The sequence below is a fragment of the Equus przewalskii genome, chromosome 25, assembly GCF_037783145.1.
Source record: "Equus przewalskii isolate Varuska chromosome 25, EquPr2, whole genome shotgun sequence".
Lineage (NCBI taxonomy): Eukaryota > Metazoa > Chordata > Mammalia > Perissodactyla > Equidae > Equus > Equus przewalskii.
This window is the reverse complement of record NC_091855.1, coordinates 18,742,207-18,759,113: the sequence shown is the minus strand read 5'-3', so window position 1 is coordinate 18,759,113 and position 16,907 is coordinate 18,742,207. Positions and strand designations below refer to the sequence as shown.

General features: G+C 40.4%; 2 long non-coding RNA genes across 2 annotated transcripts; one reads left to right on the top strand and one right to left on the bottom strand.

Moving 5' to 3' along the window:
- Nucleotides 1-207: 207 nt before the first annotated feature.
- Nucleotides 208-9,609, top strand: LOC139079358 (uncharacterized). Its single transcript, XR_011532937.1, has 4 exons — nt 208-352; nt 5,341-5,518; nt 8,673-8,874; nt 9,105-9,609. It is a non-coding gene; the product is annotated as an uncharacterized lncRNA (long non-coding RNA).
- Nucleotides 9,593-14,011, bottom strand: LOC139079359 (uncharacterized). Its single transcript, XR_011532938.1, has 2 exons — nt 13,873-14,011; nt 9,593-12,644 (listed from the first exon to the last, which is right to left on the bottom strand). It is a non-coding gene; the product is annotated as an uncharacterized lncRNA (long non-coding RNA).
- Nucleotides 14,012-16,907: the final 2,896 nt, after the last annotated feature.

Below are 16,907 nucleotides of genomic sequence, written 5' to 3'. Positions count from 1 at the left end.
TTTCTGGTAACCTCCTGTAACTGACTCCCCCCACCCCCAACATCTTCCTTTGTCTTTAGCTGGAGATGATATTTAAGGGGGTGGCTTCAGCCATTTCGGCGAGTTGCTCAGCTTGCCTGACCTCTCCCATGTATACATGTTATAAAGCTTTGTTTAATTTTCTCCTGCTATTCTGTCTCATGTGAATTTAATTCATTCTCTGGCCAGATGAACCCAGAGAGGGTAGAGGAAATGTCTTCCTCCCCTACAGTTTGGCAACTTGGACGAGATAAAATTTCACTGGCTGGACACTGCTTGCCCCTGGACTCCTGCAGCCGAGAAATCCCAGACCCCTGATGAGAGCCGGCGAGAGGTAAGAGTTCTTACCACGTCAGTCTCCCAGATCTCTGCTGAAGGGTCCACTGGAAGCAAGAGTGGTGAGGTTTTTTTTGCTCTTCTAAATTTGGATTAGTAGAAGAAAAAGTTGGTGAGGCTAGCTTCTTGGACTCCCTGACTCTGGGGTTTGGTTGAGTACTCACTTGTTGTAGATCCTTTTCCTCCCAGAGAGAGTACTTTTCCTTGTCTCTGTCTTTTCGTTTGTCATAAGACACAGGCATCTCTATAAGCCTGTTGTCTGGGCTTTTTGTCCTGTTCTATGTCTTGAGAGCTTGGTTTTGTGATCTTTCTGGTCTCCGCCATCAGAGGATGCATGTACCAGCACACATCTTGGCAGCCAGTCAAGTAGACTGGGGTTCCGGGACACACTCTTTGTCTGGCTGTGTTAGCTCTCAGAGGAGTTTGTCATAAGAGGTCCCAATTACTCTCATAAGGGGCCTTTGTCATCTCAGCCTTTGTTGCTTGCTGTGCAATGAAGGCCTTTACTTTCTTAGGCTATTTTTGGGAGTGAACTTTCTGGATCTCTTTTGGGGACGCCTCTTTGCATCCTTGGTTAAGCTTTGGTTGAGTCGCTGTTAAGATTTTACTTGTCAATTTGGCCAGATGATGGATCATTTAAATTCAGAAAACTTCAAAATTGGGGAAAAAAATTTGTGAGAGCTCTCATCATAATTTTTATTGGTATCTATGAAAAGGCCAAATTAAAAAGGAAACACAGAAAATGATGACTAGGTTTAACACCCTGACTCAGGTTATAATTGAATTGGTGAAATATAAGGGTCTAAGTGTTGATAAGATTGTAAAGGTTGGAATGCTTGAGCTGATTTTCTTTATAAAGAGGTTATGTCAACTTTGCCTGAGTAATTTAAAACGTCTGGCTGGGAATACTTCCTTATGCAATATTATAAGACCAAGACCTGTTAAGTCCTGGCCATGGGCCCTGTCCCCATGCTGCAGCTCTTCACTGCCCATGGGCCCTGTCCACATGCTATTTGAATAAAGGAGCACTACTTCCAGACCTTGAGAGTCCAAGAAATCTTTCTTTTGACTCCTTGGCTCTCTGAGCCCACTTGCTTCACCAGCTTGTGAGCTGAAGTTCTAGTCTTCCTTGTGCCTTCTCTAATATATAAATTTTACATGGGCACGGCTCGACCACTTAAGTCATTAGGACGGTCGCCAATCTCCAAGACTCCCATGACACGTTTCTTTTCCTAAGGCTGGATTGGTATCCCACCCTATGGCTCCTGACCATACTCTGAACCACGGGAAAGTCCCAATCAGGACTCCAGTTCAAGGAAAGTACCAAATTCTAACCTTTGGTTGAGTAAGGAGAACTCCTTCTTGGGAGAACAGCTCCAGGACGCAATTGGGTAGAATGTCCCCCAGACTGGTGGAAAATTCTTCACTGTTTTTCTCTGTTCTTTTACCTTTGGGACATTTCACCAGGCACCTGTTACTGCCAGGCATAATAGGGAAGGTATACAAGGGATGCAATGTAGAGGGACGCCCCCATCGCCCCCTGCTATAGGAACCCCACAGGCGGAACGGGTAGGATGCTGCCCTAGGTTCAGGGGAGATTTTCAAGGTAATGGACCCCTTTTCTTTCCTCTCTCTTAAAGTTACAGTGGCCATTTTGGGCTCCTTTTGAGCTTTGCAACTGAGAAAATTTTGAGAAAGAAATCTTTAAAGTGTCAAAGGCTCCACCCCTGGGAGACCCCCACTCTCGTTTCTGGGCCTGATCACCCCGGTGACCAAGTGGGGTGCACTCTCTTGGCGATTGACTTGTTAAGCAATTTAGGTGGCCTACTGAGTCGGTTATGAGGATAGGAGACCTGTGATTTATTCTGTGAACTGTCCTGATGGTGTTGTGTGCCTCGGCACGGGAACTGTTGTGTGACCTTTATCTCGATAACCCTTGGAGGAAAGGCCAGGAGGGTGAGGCCTGATCTCTTCTCCTTTGTTTGTCACCTCCTCTCTTGTCACCAAGTCGAGGTTAAGTTCAGGTTGGACCTAAGCAGAACCTGGACCTTCTGTACTTAACTCTCAACCCTGGACACAGGCAGCCCCAGCCCCCAGCCAGCTCCAGGCCTTTGTCTCCTGCCTCCCTGGCTCAACTTGTGCTGGCTCAGGGACTAAGTGCCCAGGCTAAGTGGGACTTGACTAGATCTTATAACTATGTTGATGCCCGCCATCAGGCTCTGCACCCTTTTTCTGGCCACTGTCAGTCAGACACCAGCTTTACCACCATGGGGAATGCCTTAAGCATCCCCAGAGACTCACCCCCGGGTACATTTCAACTAGTTGGAAACGCTTTCAATTGGGTGGTTTATGCCCCAGAAACTCCATCAGAAAAAAAAACTTGAGTGGTTTCTCTGTGCTGTTGTGATGAAGTTAATTCCCAGGACTGGAAAAAAAAAAAAGAGAGGGGAAAAGGCCATAAGTGTGCCCTTGCCGAAAAAGAAAAAATCTAGCATCTTGAGTGTCTTCTCCACAAATATTGGTAAAAAGGCTCAAAACAAAATTTGGATTCATATCTAGGGAGCTTTATATTATTGTACCTGATTCATGGAAGTGATTTTTAAAACAATAGGTGTGAAGGCTCTGTGCATGTGTGTTCTATATGTACCTTAGATGTGTGTGATATTTTTACCCCCAGATGGTATGGCCAAAACTAAGAGCTCTGTTTAATTGGCTTAAAGTAAGCACTTACATAAATTCTAAATGTAACAGAAATTAACCCAATGTCTTTTAAGTTAAGATGATATAGATTAATCTTTGGTTAATGAAAGTTTAAGTTTGTTGGTTTGATTGAAAAGGCATATCATCAAGTGTTGTCAGTATTTGGATATGAAGCAAACATGCAGGCTGGGTTTACTAGTTTAAAAAGAGCAAATAAAGCACCTCATGTCATCCCTGTTACAAATCTGTCAGCATAATAACTTTAAATGATAGCTACAATCTGTCTAATGTTTCATGAAGTTTTTTGTGGGCAATCTAAACATCATTATTGGGAATAAATGATTTAGATATAAATGAAATAAGAGTTTATAGATAACATTTTTTAGCAATAATTATAGTTTATGGCATGTGCGTTTAAAATAACTTCCAAAATCTTTTTGGTAACTTGAAACTTTGCAGTTTTGCTAGGTTAATTTAAATGAATGATAAAATTCGTTGAGTGCCTAGATCATTTCCAAATAAGATATTAGACATTAATTATTAAATGTAAGTTTATCTACTTTTGGCTTCTTATTGCAAAGAGGCTATAAGCGTTTAGGTCTATTTGAAAGTATGCCTTGTGTTTTATTGTAAAGTGGCATGTTTCTAGAAATTATGAAAAGTGCTTAGAATGCTGATACAAAAGGCAGTTCATAATTGCTTAGTTTTTAGTGTTTACTAGGGTCTGTTAAGGGTTAAAAGTTCTAATTAACATATGTAATTAAAGCTACTGGAAATTAATAAGCAAAACAGCTCTGTATTCAAGGAAAGTTAAAATGTATGTTTTCAGTAAAGAGGGTATAAAGCATGGAATTTTTTTTTGATGGGTTAAGAAAGATAAATTTGTCCTAATATACTAGAAAGTAAAAAAAAAAAAAAAGCATGGAACAAATTCTGAATGCAAAAGAAAGTTATAAAAATTCTGAAAAGAGTTTTGTACCTGGTCAAGTTGGTTAAGATTGAAATGAATCTAATTAAGTAAATGGGTTTTAATATGAAAAAGTAAACTGGTACAAAAATTAGAATTTGGCTTTCTCTCTCTTAAAAGGATAATTTTCTTAAACTCTTTGTCTGCTCTTGATAAAGAAGTTATAAAAGGTTTTTCTTTCTGAGTAAGTTTACAGAAGATCTATGTTTGGTTAAGATAATTTCCTATGTGAAAAAGACAAAGGTCTCTTTATTAAGGTTTTTTTTTTGCTGTTGTCACTTTGGTTAAATATTATGAGCCTTGTTTCAGTGACCCTTGTTTTACAATGACAAGATCAGCAACCTCTTGATCTTGTTTAAGTAAGTGTTTTAAAACCTTTTGATATTTTTGACAAGCTTCTCCCTCAAAAATATTCAAATCCTGAATAAAGGCTTTCTTTTGACCTGGATGAAGGAGGAGGATTTCTCTGGGGATTTTCAGAGGGCCCCTGGGACTTCATAGAGAAATTTGCTCTCTCTTCCTATAAGGTGGAAGATTCTAAACTAATTAGGCTTATTTGGTCTGTTAAATTACATTGGAAACATTGTCAGATAAAGTGATGTTAATCTTTCTTAGGTGGTATTATGTGGGTAAATGTTATTGATATAAGTGTTTTGAAAATTATATAACATTCCTAAAATTCTGATCTGTCTTGGCTATCAGCCATAATTCTAATTATTATTTTAAGGTGTTGTATATCACAGAAATAACCAAGTTTCTCTGTCAATTGTCATTTTTAAGTCTTTTGTTGTTTACAGTCAGTTGTTTTACTCTGATGCTTTTTGCTTTTGCAAATATGTCTCATCTTCGGAAGGATTCATGGACAGGACTCTGACACTGACTCTGGAATACAGGTTTCTGATAAGCTTTCAGATCATAGAACTGAACTGGGTAAGAAATTACAGAAATCTAATGGAGAAACTGATGACCTCATAAAACTGCTAACAGAAGATTAAGATCAAGAACCAATTATACAGGACTGAATGAACTGAGGATGATTATAATTTTTATGGCTTTTATTTGAAATATTGTTGATTTTTTGATGTTTTGTTTTGTCCTCTCAGATTTAAGAAAATCTTTGTCTCTTTTCTCTTTGCTAACTATGACTTACAGCAATTTAGTGAAATTATACCTTTGTGAGCAAAACTGAAACATTTATCTTTTTCTACCTACCTGATCCCTCCAGAATTTGGAAACTTCATGAGTGAGTGAGTATGGTTATTTCATGGCAATATAGTTATTTGCATAAGTTCAATAAGAATCTGTTCTCCTTATAACAGGACACATTGGTTATCTTACCAAAGCTTTGACTGGAATGTCATATTTGAGAGAAACGTACAGAGTCGGATATGACAATACTGCCTTTGAGGAATAAGGTTGACTTTCTGGAAATAATCCACTTGGAAATATGGGCCTGGTACCTTGCTTTACAGAGAAAGATTCCAGGAATCTTACCTGGTAAGTAAAAACTTGCTTATCTGGCAGGTGCAAGGAACCTTGAAATGTTCTGGGGAATCTCGAGAGAGAAATCCACCCAAATCTAAGGTATTGCAGGCAAGGCCTGATGGCACAAATCCTTGGCTTGGCTTTTCTGGCCTCGAGAGGTCTTTAAAGTTCAATCTGAGATTCCTCATAAAAAAAATTCCGGCAAAGCAGATTTAAGAGCCTATATGATCAATTGCTATTCTTGCTGCACTTATGTAAATAATTGGGCCCAAGTTTCTTGAAACTAAACTTATGATGCAAACCAGTTAGTCTTAATTTGGCTATCTTTGGTAAAAATGAGGGTGATTTTAGAGAGAAGAATTATGTTTCGGTGAAAAACTATAATACACATTTGTGGATATTAGATCCTAGTTCTGTTCATTGTCTTTGAGGCTTTTTCTACCCGTGAACTGGACTTGATCTTGAATTCTTCCACTGAAATATCTGGTTACAAATCTCCAAACTAATGTTTTCAATTTTTTCCCTCATTTTCATTTGGAATCATTGAGAATTGAACCTGCTCTTTTTCCTGACCTTGCTAACTGAAGCTGAATGACTTGATAGAAACTTAAGAGAGATTCCTGTCTGTTGCTTTGTAAGCTGTAAGCCACTCAGAAAGATACCTGAAAGCCTGATGACAACATCAGAGACATTTCAAGCTGCAAAAGATGCTTTGACTCTGACATCTAGAAGTCTTCTTGACTGGCTGCCTCCTGGACTCAGGAACTAGTTTATAATTTGCTCCAACCATTAGCCTTGTTTTTATTTTTATTTCCATGGAAGTACTTATTAAATACCTGATTGCTTGCTTCCAAAATATAGGCCTAACTTTGGGAGCACACCTGTATCACCACCTTCTAAAATGACTTTAACTGGACTGTTCTATCACCAGGACTAAGAAATGTGTTCAGTGAGATGAAGCAATCTACCACTCAGCGTCTGGACTACGAAAGCTCTTAAAGTTACAAAGGATTGTGAAACTTTTAGTTTCAAAGGCAGTACTGTGGGAGACTGGTCTTGGTCACGCCAAGATATGTCTCTTTGGCATGAGGATTATTTGGGGCTGGGACAGGGAAGGAGGCTGTGAGGAGTGGAACTTGCTTACCCTTTGTTAAGAAACATTTACATTTGAAGGGAAATCTCCATCTGTAAAGGTGCCTCCCTCTCTGTACCAGGAAGAAGAAAGGGGATGACTATCTCTAGAAACTCTTAATCAATGCCAAAGGCAAGGACTTAAATCTGCATAATAATCTTATTCCTGTTTCTGGTAACCTCCTGTAACTGACTCTTCCCACCCCCAACATCTTCCTTTGTCTTTAGCTGGAGATGATATTTAAGGGGGTGGCTTCAGCCATTTTGGCGAGTTGCTCAGCTTGCCTGACCTCTCCCATGTATACATGTTATAAAGCTTTGTTTAATTTTCTCCTGCTATTCTGTCTCATGTGAATTTAATTTGTTCTCTGGCCAGACGAACCCAGAGAGGGTAGACGAAATGACTTCCTCCCCTACAATGTGCCTCCCGCTTCTCTTCACCATGTCTCTCACTATTGTGGTCTTACAACACTACCCTCTAAACGTGTCAAGCTTTCTGCCTTAACATAAGCTGCCTTTTCCTCTGTAAATCTCTCTCTGACCCACACGGGTACTGTTGACCATTCTGTCCTTGGTTTCCCAATTTATGTGGTATGTGCCTGTGGTATAGGCACTACTGCGCCATGTTTCTACTTATTTTATTTATTTATTTTGAGAGAGATTAGCCCTCATCTGCTGCCAATCCTCCTCTTTTCACTGAGGAAGACTGGCCCTGAGCTAACATCCATGGCCATCTTCCTCTACTTTATATGTGGGATGCTTACCACAGCATGGCTTGCCAAGCGGTGCCATGTCCGCACCCGGGATCCAAACCCACGAACCCCAGGCCACTGAAGTGGAACATGCGAACTTAACGGCTGTGCCCCTGGGCCAGCCCCTCTATTTATTTCTTACGGGTCAGTTTTTCCATCTAGACTATGAGATCCCTGAGGATCTGGAGCATCTCTTATTTATTTTTTAATTTCCAGCATCTAGTACATAGGAGGTACTAATGAATTTGCCTCAGATGAATTGATTTTTAAAGTATATTGTTAAGAGAATGAAAAGACAAGTGACAGACTGTGAAAAAAAAATCTTTGCAAAGCACATATGTAATTAAGGACTGGTATCCAAAATATACAAAAACTCTTAAAACTCAACAATAAGGAAACAAACAACTCAACTGAAAAACAGGCACAAGATCTGGACAGCTCACCAAAGAAGATATCCAGATGGCAGATAAGCACGTGAAAAGATGCTCAACATCATAGTCATCCCCTGATGACTACAAATTGTTAATAAAAAGGGAAAGCGTGCGTGTGTACGTATGTGGGGGAAAGGGGATGACGAGGGAGGTGTAAGACAACTCTCTGTACTGTCCGCTCAGTTTTTTCCTAAACCTAAAACGGCTCTTAAGAAAAGGGTTTATTAATTTTTTTAAAAGACAAGCTTCTTCCTCCGTAATATATATATATGTAAGTCTTGTGAAAGGACTTCAATCTGAAATGGAACCAGAGGCTATGAAATGAAGAGCTTCTCACATGCGCCCTCAGAAGACCCAACAAGAACAGAGAGACAGACTTCCCGTAACTCCCTGACTTACAGAAGGCGGGGCCTTATCTCCTGGCCAATGAACATCCGCCAAGAATGTCTCCCCGTCCTCAAGCCAACGAAGTCATTGCTGGGAGTCTGGGTGGACTTCTCCCTCTTTGCACTTCTTGCCCAGAAATACGACCTGCCTCAAACCCTTCAACAGACTCACCTGTAGCTTGCGAGGGCATGCATTTCCCAGACTGCAATTTGCTGCCATTCCTGAATGAACTTAATTTCTGGGAATTTGTGCTTGCCTCAGTTTACCTCTTTCTTGAGGTTGACAGTATTAATTTTTAAAATATGCATATAGGTAATACACAGTGTTGGCAAAGGAGCTAGGAAAGGGACTCCTCACCATAGACTAGTGGTGAGGGTGTACACTGGAGACATTTTTATTATTATTATGAAACATCTTACTAAGAAACTAAACCCTGTGGTTTCATGGTGCCTAATTTTCATGCAGCATCTGCATCACTTGGGAGCTTGCCAGAAATGCAGAAGCTCAGGTCGCACCCCATCCTACTAATTTGGAATCTGCATTTTAACAAGATCCATCAAGTGATCCACGTGCACGTTAGAGTTTCAATAGCCCTGCCATGAAGTGAGTCCAAATGAAAAGGATGAGATTCAAGAGGAAAGGAAGACTCAGCAGAAATAGTCAATACGTGAGTAAATCTAAACAAGCATTAACTTTACTTTAAAAAGTAATAGTAATGTCTGCTGGGCTTAAACAAGACAGACAGACCTAACAAACATGAAAACAAAAGCACACCAGTCAGGAGGGAAGCTGCTGGATTTCAAGCATTCTGAGGGTCTGGTAGTGTTTAAAAAGAAAGTAAAGATATTAGTTAACTTGAGACTTTGGTAAATTAAGCAGGTATGTTTACATTTCCAGGTTAACCAGAGAAAGAAGAGGAATGAACTACAGTTGTGCCTCGGTGTCTGTGGGGGATCGGATCAGGACCCCATGCGGGTACCAAAATCCACGGAAGCTCGAGGCCCTCAGTCACCCACCACTGATCCTCGGGGTGCCCATGGCCAAGTGTATATAACTTCCTCATTGATGGGAGTAAGGTGGGGCCTGAATGAGAAAATGACAACAGCAGCCAAGTAGGTTTCTTGTCACCGGTTATTAGGAGACCATGAAACATCAAGGCTTGTGCCATGCTATTCCCACATGACTCATACCCTGGGAGCAATAGATCAGAGCCCGGGATGTCCTTTTTCTCTAGTTGCATCCTGAGAATTTGCGTGCTTGCTACTTTGTGTTAGACAAATCTCTCTTACCTCTCCTGAAATGAGGGTGGAAGGGGATCTTGAATTTCTGCCTGGGCCTTTGACACAGTTCAACTGCTAAAGAGAAACACTGAGAGCTGAGACATCAGTGGAAATATTTAATTATTACAGTTACTGCCCAAGATGGCACCTTGAGTTGTGGTAAAAAAAAAAAAGGGGGTGGGGTGGGGAGCAGGTTCAAGGCTTTGCTGAAAAATCTGCCTGAAGGATGTCAATTCTTAGAGTTTAGTATCTTTCATTCACTGATTTATAAAAAGAATCTAAGTTACTTTTGAAGCATGGCAGGAAAAGTAAGTTTTCCCTAAACATTCTGGGAGATTCACTGGCAATATAAGATTGTGAGGGACCCTGAAATTCTGTTAGACTATTGTTTAAACTGTGAGGCTCCCCCTCTTCAAGGAATGATAGCTGTGTGTGGAAATAGGCTGGGATAATTGGTAGTTTCCTTGTGCTCATTTTGTATTTGGTGATCAGGAAAAATTTTAAACGCGGTGTACTTTGAAAAGGCGCTTCAGAAATCCAAAGGGATATCCACTTTGCCCATTACATGGGACAGAATGATTAAAATTCCTACATCACCAGTGGTCACAATGGTGAGATCTTGCCACCAGAGATGGACAAAATTGAAAAGATGCCAGTAATAAACTCAGGTAATAAACAGAGAAAATGATACTGGCTGTGAAAACAGGCACAGGCTCCCAGTAAGCACTGTCAGACACTACTGAGTTTCCTGGCTAGGGCTTTAAACAGTAACTTCTTCATGGGTTTCTCACCTAATATGCCTTATCTAAATTTAAAGAGAGATGTGACCATTCACAAGGCAAATTCACAGATAAAATCTTTACAAAACAACTTTGAAAGAGAGGACCTGGAAGAATAGAAAGCTGTGATGTTTTGAGAGGAAGATTATTTGGGGAGAAGATTTGGAGTTTCCAGCTTGGGATGGGAAGATGAGGGGATGAGGGCACTGTCTCCTGACTGTTTTTCCTGGGCTTTCAAGAAGGAAACCACAGCGGGCAGGGAGCATTCGGCTGGCCTCACCCCACACCAGGTTCTCTGGCTTCTCTTCTCCTCAGCATGTGGAAGGGCAAATTGGTTTAGTCCTTTTCCATAACTCACCTCAAACTAACCCAGTAATACTAGAGAAGGAAGAGCAAGGCTGCGAAGGGCCAATTAACAGACACACATTGAGAAGACGCCTACTGACTCACTAGGAAATCCAATTCTCACTGTGATATCCAACCAGACTTCTGGAAAACCTACCTTATATTGGTTACTAGGGTCATGGGATAAAGGCTGAGGGACAGTCACATGGACTGGGCTGAACTGGGGAAGAGAGGGTCTCATAGTGAAGACTCATCTGTATTTGACAGTCCCAGTGATAGCTGGACTGTTTTGGTGTTTGATGACATTATGGAGATTACTATGAGCCCAATTATGAGATGGTGGAAAACAAGTGCAGTCACAGAGAATCGTAATAGAAGGAATCAGGAATGACCCAAAAGAGGCCATTTGAACCAGCCCGAGGCAGGCTGCCCCAGTGTTTCCTTTTCACTAAAATGCAAAACAACTGGCATTCCTGTTTTCCCAAAGATGTACATCCTGCTCTTCCAGATGCTGAGAGGCAGACTGTTGCAGGGCATGGATGGTGTTGGTGGTGAACCGTCAGAGGAGTGGCAGATAAGAAGGCATGTTCGTGAGCCAGTGTTTCCTTCTGTTCATGTAAGAGTTGCTTGGTCAAACTCTCTGGTCATTGCTCACTGGTGATTTAATGAAACTACAAAAGGAACGATGTAGCACCTGTAGGACTGGATCTCTCACGGTCCCCAGTGACAGCTGCTACCAGGGCAAAACTCTTGGCAAGCACTCAACTGGGTAACGTCCATAGTTCAAAGTTCTGGGAAGTGAGCAAGAGAGGGCTCACCAGGTTAAGGATGAAGCTGTTTTTGTGCCCAGAGAGTAAATGGCTGTTTCAAAAGCTATGCCTTCTGTTTCACCTAATGTCTTTGAATGTAGGGAGACTCTCCATACAGACTAAGGGTGAGGCCCCGTAAAGGACACGTGACCCTGATGTCCTTTCTCTCTAGACCCGTTACAACATCAGATTCCTCTGGAGAAACCATATGCCTGAGTCCAGATGCGCTGGACAAGAGAAATAGTCAAGAATTTCAGGGGATTTTAGATACAGATTCAAAGATAATGCAAATTCCTGGAAACTCCAGTCAAATGGGAAAGGCTAAGTGTCTGAGGATATGGAGGAGGAAGGATTGGAGGTGGACAGGTTTTACTAGGCCTACAAGTTGGACACTGAGGACACAATTATCCTCTAGGGTGATCTCATCACTCCCTGAGTTGTTCTCTTTTTTTAAAACTTTTCATTTTGAAAAAATTTAGACTTACAGAAATGTTGCAACAATAGTACAGGGTTCCCTTTACCCTTCATCTGGTTACCCCTAATGGTAACACCTTAGAAAACCATAGCACAAATATCAAAATCATGAAATTAACATTGATATAATACTACTAACCATGACAGTGTTGTTGAAATTAAGTAATTGTTACTTGGAGAAAGGACTTACTCAAAAGGGTGGTATATTGGCTGCTAAAAATGGAAACATGTAGAGCTCTCTTGCCTCACCAAAACTGTAAAGATGAAATAGTACCAGGCCCAGGACCACGAGTGAGACCACAGGTGAGATGGGAGTAACTGGGAGTCTGTCCCCACTTCCAGCCTTTCCCTCTTAGCTCTCAGTTGGCTTATCTGAAAAGCAGATGGAGCCCGGATGATAACTGAATATTACAGAAAACCAGATGAACTTGTGCTAACTGTGGCTGCCATTGTTCCTCTGTAGGAAGATCTTTATAAATCACCCCGACTGGTATCCTTTTATCGATCTTACTAGGGCATTGTTTTTTTTCCCCAGTCAAAAGTATTTGAGAATCTAGTCATTGGGTTTCCCATCAGATTAACATCAATGCTTGTGAAATCTAAAATACGGATGGCAGTGCTTGGTGTCATTTACCCTCCTGAAGGGATGGTGGTTATGCTCCAGTAGAGTGAAACTTGGGCACTTGCTGAATTATAGGCCATTCCTGAGTGATATTTCTTACCCAGCTGCACTTTTTCCTCTGGCTCCAGCTAGAAAAGACAAACAGAATGACATCACCACCTGCTGGACTGTGAGGCAAGTTGACCTTTGAGAAGGCATGAAAATCTGATTTTGTCTTTTCCTCTCTCTGATCCACAAGTATAGGTCAGCTTTAACTCAGATGGCCAACACTTATTGCCACACCTCTACTGTATTGTCACTGTCAATCAGATCCAGGTCCTGCTACCTGGAATTATCTTTGCTGCCTAATGTCCTACCAATGTTTGCTCCAGTTGCACAACCTAATTCTTGCCTACCTGGTGAGCTACAAATGAAGAATAGATTTAGACTACATAGCATTGTTCCCACTGGTGATCCTTTGCATCTTGAGTGTGGTACCTAATTACGGCTTCTGGGATCTCTGTACCATAGGATCTTGAACTTCTTAAGCAGGTGATAACATCCCTGGGTAAACTGAATGGCATTTTCTAGGTCTTAGAAGAATGACTTATGCTCAAATTGTCAAGAACAACATGTAAGTAGGAACTTGGATCAACCAGCAAGAATTACTTGGATGCCTAGGAACCTGAATATTGGCTTATGGTAGAACATGCAGTGACTATGCGATATTTACTTTAACCAATGTCAAAGCTCACATAGTTCCAGGCTTTGGCCATACCTGAGACCAAAGAAAAGCTGCCAATCAGCATCCTATTATGAAGAAAATGCAGAAAGTTGATGCCTTTATGCAGATTATTTATAGTTCATCCAGAGTGGCCCAAAGCCTTTTCATGTCTTTATGACTATGGAGTGAGGCAGATGTACAGAAGCTGACTGGCATTTCTGTGAGGGGTGAAGATCTTAGAAGGGACGACATAATATAGGAGACATTCCTTGTGATGAACCCCAGCATCGCTTCTCATCTCTGTATGTGATTAAACTCTAAAGGTGTTTGAAATTACAATCATGGTGGGAAAGATACTGTATCATTTATATGCATATCTATCTATCTATATGTCATATATGCAAGATAGGAGAGAACACCATCATAAGACAAAACAATCGCTCTGTAAGAAGACTACCACCCATTCAGGTATCTATGAGATTAAAAGGGGAAGATGTGGAGAAACTGCAGTGGCTAGTGGATGCTTCTGTGCACAATAAGAATCTCAAGGAGACCAAGAAAATACCGAAAGCCTACCAATCAGTAGTGACTCAGCAATTTAGAAGATTGAAATGGACAGGTGTAGAGAATTAAAATTACTGGTTCATACTCACATGATGGGTAAGGTTTTCCGAAATAACCAGTACAGAAAGGAGGTATTCCTCATTGAAGACCATTATCTGTTGTTCCTTTTGAAATGAAAATGGTTTGATATTTGTACACTGTTGGTACTGTGGTATGTAAGCATCTTGGCTAAGACCAATTTAAGAGGTGAAATACACCCAAGGAGTCATCTTAGGCTGTCACATGTTGGGTGAGGATGGTCAGAGGAAATCAGTCTAGCCAGGAGATCTTCTCAGAGGCAGACTTTAGAAGCTGGGTAAGAAAATCAGAAAAACAAAGTGGAGAGAGGTTGCTCCTCTTCAAGTCAGTATCATTGATTTCTCTCATTTAAAGGATGAAATAGAAACACATAGCAGAAATATAATGTAGAGAGGTCATCAGATATCAGACAAAAACTATAGAAGTACATCTGCCACCCACCCCTTAGAACAGCCCTTCACCTACCGCTCCCTTTATGTGACTCAGTAGGGAGATCTAATGCAGTTCCAAATGCTGGTGGGCAACTAAGACGGGCAAGGAACACAGAGGGTCCTAACCTAAGACAGGCAACTTTCCTGGAGTTTTCTTTCTTTCTTTTAAAATTTGTATTGCTTTTTAAGAAAAATTAAGTGTTGAGTAAATTAGAATAATAATTGTAAAATATGTGAGGCTTCAAAGAAAAACAGTATGACCAATATCAAGTATTAGTAATAGGACCTTACCTTTACTTCGGAAGCCCCCATGTGCTCCACCCTGATCCCAAAAGTAATCACCACCTTCAATTTTGTGTTTATTAACCCTTAGTTTTCTTTATAGTTTTATCATGTTTATCTCTTTAAACAATATTTTTTAGTTTTGCCAATTTTTGAATCTTACATAAGTCAAAACATTGATTGTTTTTACTTGATCAAAGTTAAGTTTGTATTTAGCTGAATGCAAATCTTATGTGTGCATACTACTTAGAAAAGAAACATCTTTATGTGGTATCATATACATATCACACAATTTACTTATTTAAAATGTACAATTAGTGGTTTTTAGTATATTCACAAGGTTCTACAATCATCACCACTCCCTAATTCCAGAACATTTCCATCACCCCCAAAAGAAACTGTACCCATTAGCAGTCATTCTCCATTTCCCCGCAACTGTCTTCACTCCTAGCTCTAGATAACCACAAATCTACTTTCTGCCTCCATAGATTTGTTTATTCTGGATATTTCTTACAAATAGAATCAAACAATATGTGGTCTTTTGTGACTGGCTTCTCTCACTTAACATAATGTTTTCAAGGTTATTCATGTTGTAGTATATATTAGTACTTTGTTCCTTCTTTATTGCTAAAAAATATTCCATTGTCTGGATATACCAAATTTTAATTATCCATTTCTGGATGGATGGACATTTGGATTGGATCCACTTCTTGACTATTGAGAATATTGCTGCTGTGAATATCTGCCTGCAAGTTTTTGCGTGTGTCTGTTCTCATTTTGCTTGGATACATATCTAGGACTGAAATTGCTTGGTTATATTGCAATTCTGTCTTTAACCTTTCAGGAAAAGCCAGACTTTCAAAGTGGCTGCAACATTTTATACTCCCACCAGCAGCGTATGAGGGTTTCAATTTCTCCACATCCTCAACAACAATTGTTGCATGATGGGGCTGACCTGGTGGCGAAGCGGTTAAGTGTGCATGTTCCGCTTCTCGGCGGCCCAGGGTACGCTGGTTTGGATCTGGGTGTGGACATGGCACCGCTTGACACGCCATGCTGTGGCAGGCATCCCACATATAAAGTAGAGGAAGATGGGCACGGATGTTAGCTCAGGGCCAGGCTTCCTCAGCAAAAAGAGGAGGACCAGCAGTAGTTAGCTCAGGGCTAATCTTCTTCTTCAAAAAAAACAAAAAACAATTATTTCATCTGTCTTTTTTATTATCGCCATCCTAGTAGGTATGAAGGGCTATCTCATTGTGGCTTTAATTTGCATTTTTCTGATGCCTAATGATATTGAGCATCTTTTCATGTGCTTCTTGACCATTTGTAGATCTTCTTTGGAGAAATGTCTGTTCGGTACTATTACCTATTTAAATTAGTATTTTTGTTGTTATTGATTTCTCACAGTTCTTCCTGTATTCTAGATGCAAATCCCCTCTCAGATACAGGATATATAATTTTTTCCCCATCCTGTGGTTGGCTTTCACTTTCTTGATGGTGTCCTTTGATGCACAAAAGTTTTTCAATTTAATGAAGTCCAACTTACTTAGTTTTTAGCTTGTGCTTTTGGTGTCATACGTAAGAAAACATATTTTATTAATTTTTCTGAAATTGGTTGTTTTTACTCAATTTTTCCAGAGATTCATCTATTTTATGTGTTAGGTCACTGTAGTTCATTAATTTTCACTACTTCATCAAATTACATCTTATGCATGGTCCACCACTTACTTATCCATTCTATTGTTAACAGACATTTTGATAGTTTCCAATTTCTTATTAGTCCAAACAACGCTGCTATGCCTAGTCTTGCTTTTGTCTCCTGGTCCATATACCAAGAGTTTCCCTAGGATAAATGTTCTCAAAGTTAGTCTACGGACCCCTGGATAAAGGTGAAAAAATTTTTTCATAATAGTACTAAGACGAGATTGCCTATTTCACTGTGCTGACATTTGCACTGATGTGGCAAAACAAAGACAGGGAAAATTGCTGCCACTCTAGCATTAGTAAAGTGAATGTCACCAAACTGCACAACTAGCATTTGTATTCCTCAACACCATGTGTTAGCAGGGGGAAAACAGCCAGTTTCAGTTAGCAATTCCTTGATGAAGCTGTAAATTATGAGTTTTATTAAATCTTCCCCTTGAGCACACATCCTTTCAACACTGTTTGACAAGTTGAGAAGGACGCAGAAAGCACTTCTGCTGCACCTGGAGGATGAGAGTGATCTTGAGTAAAAGCACTGATGTGATCGAGTTGTGAGCTGAACCTGCCACTCTTCAAAGAACACCAATTTACTTGAAAGAATGCTTACAAACTATGGTCGTCAAGGCTTG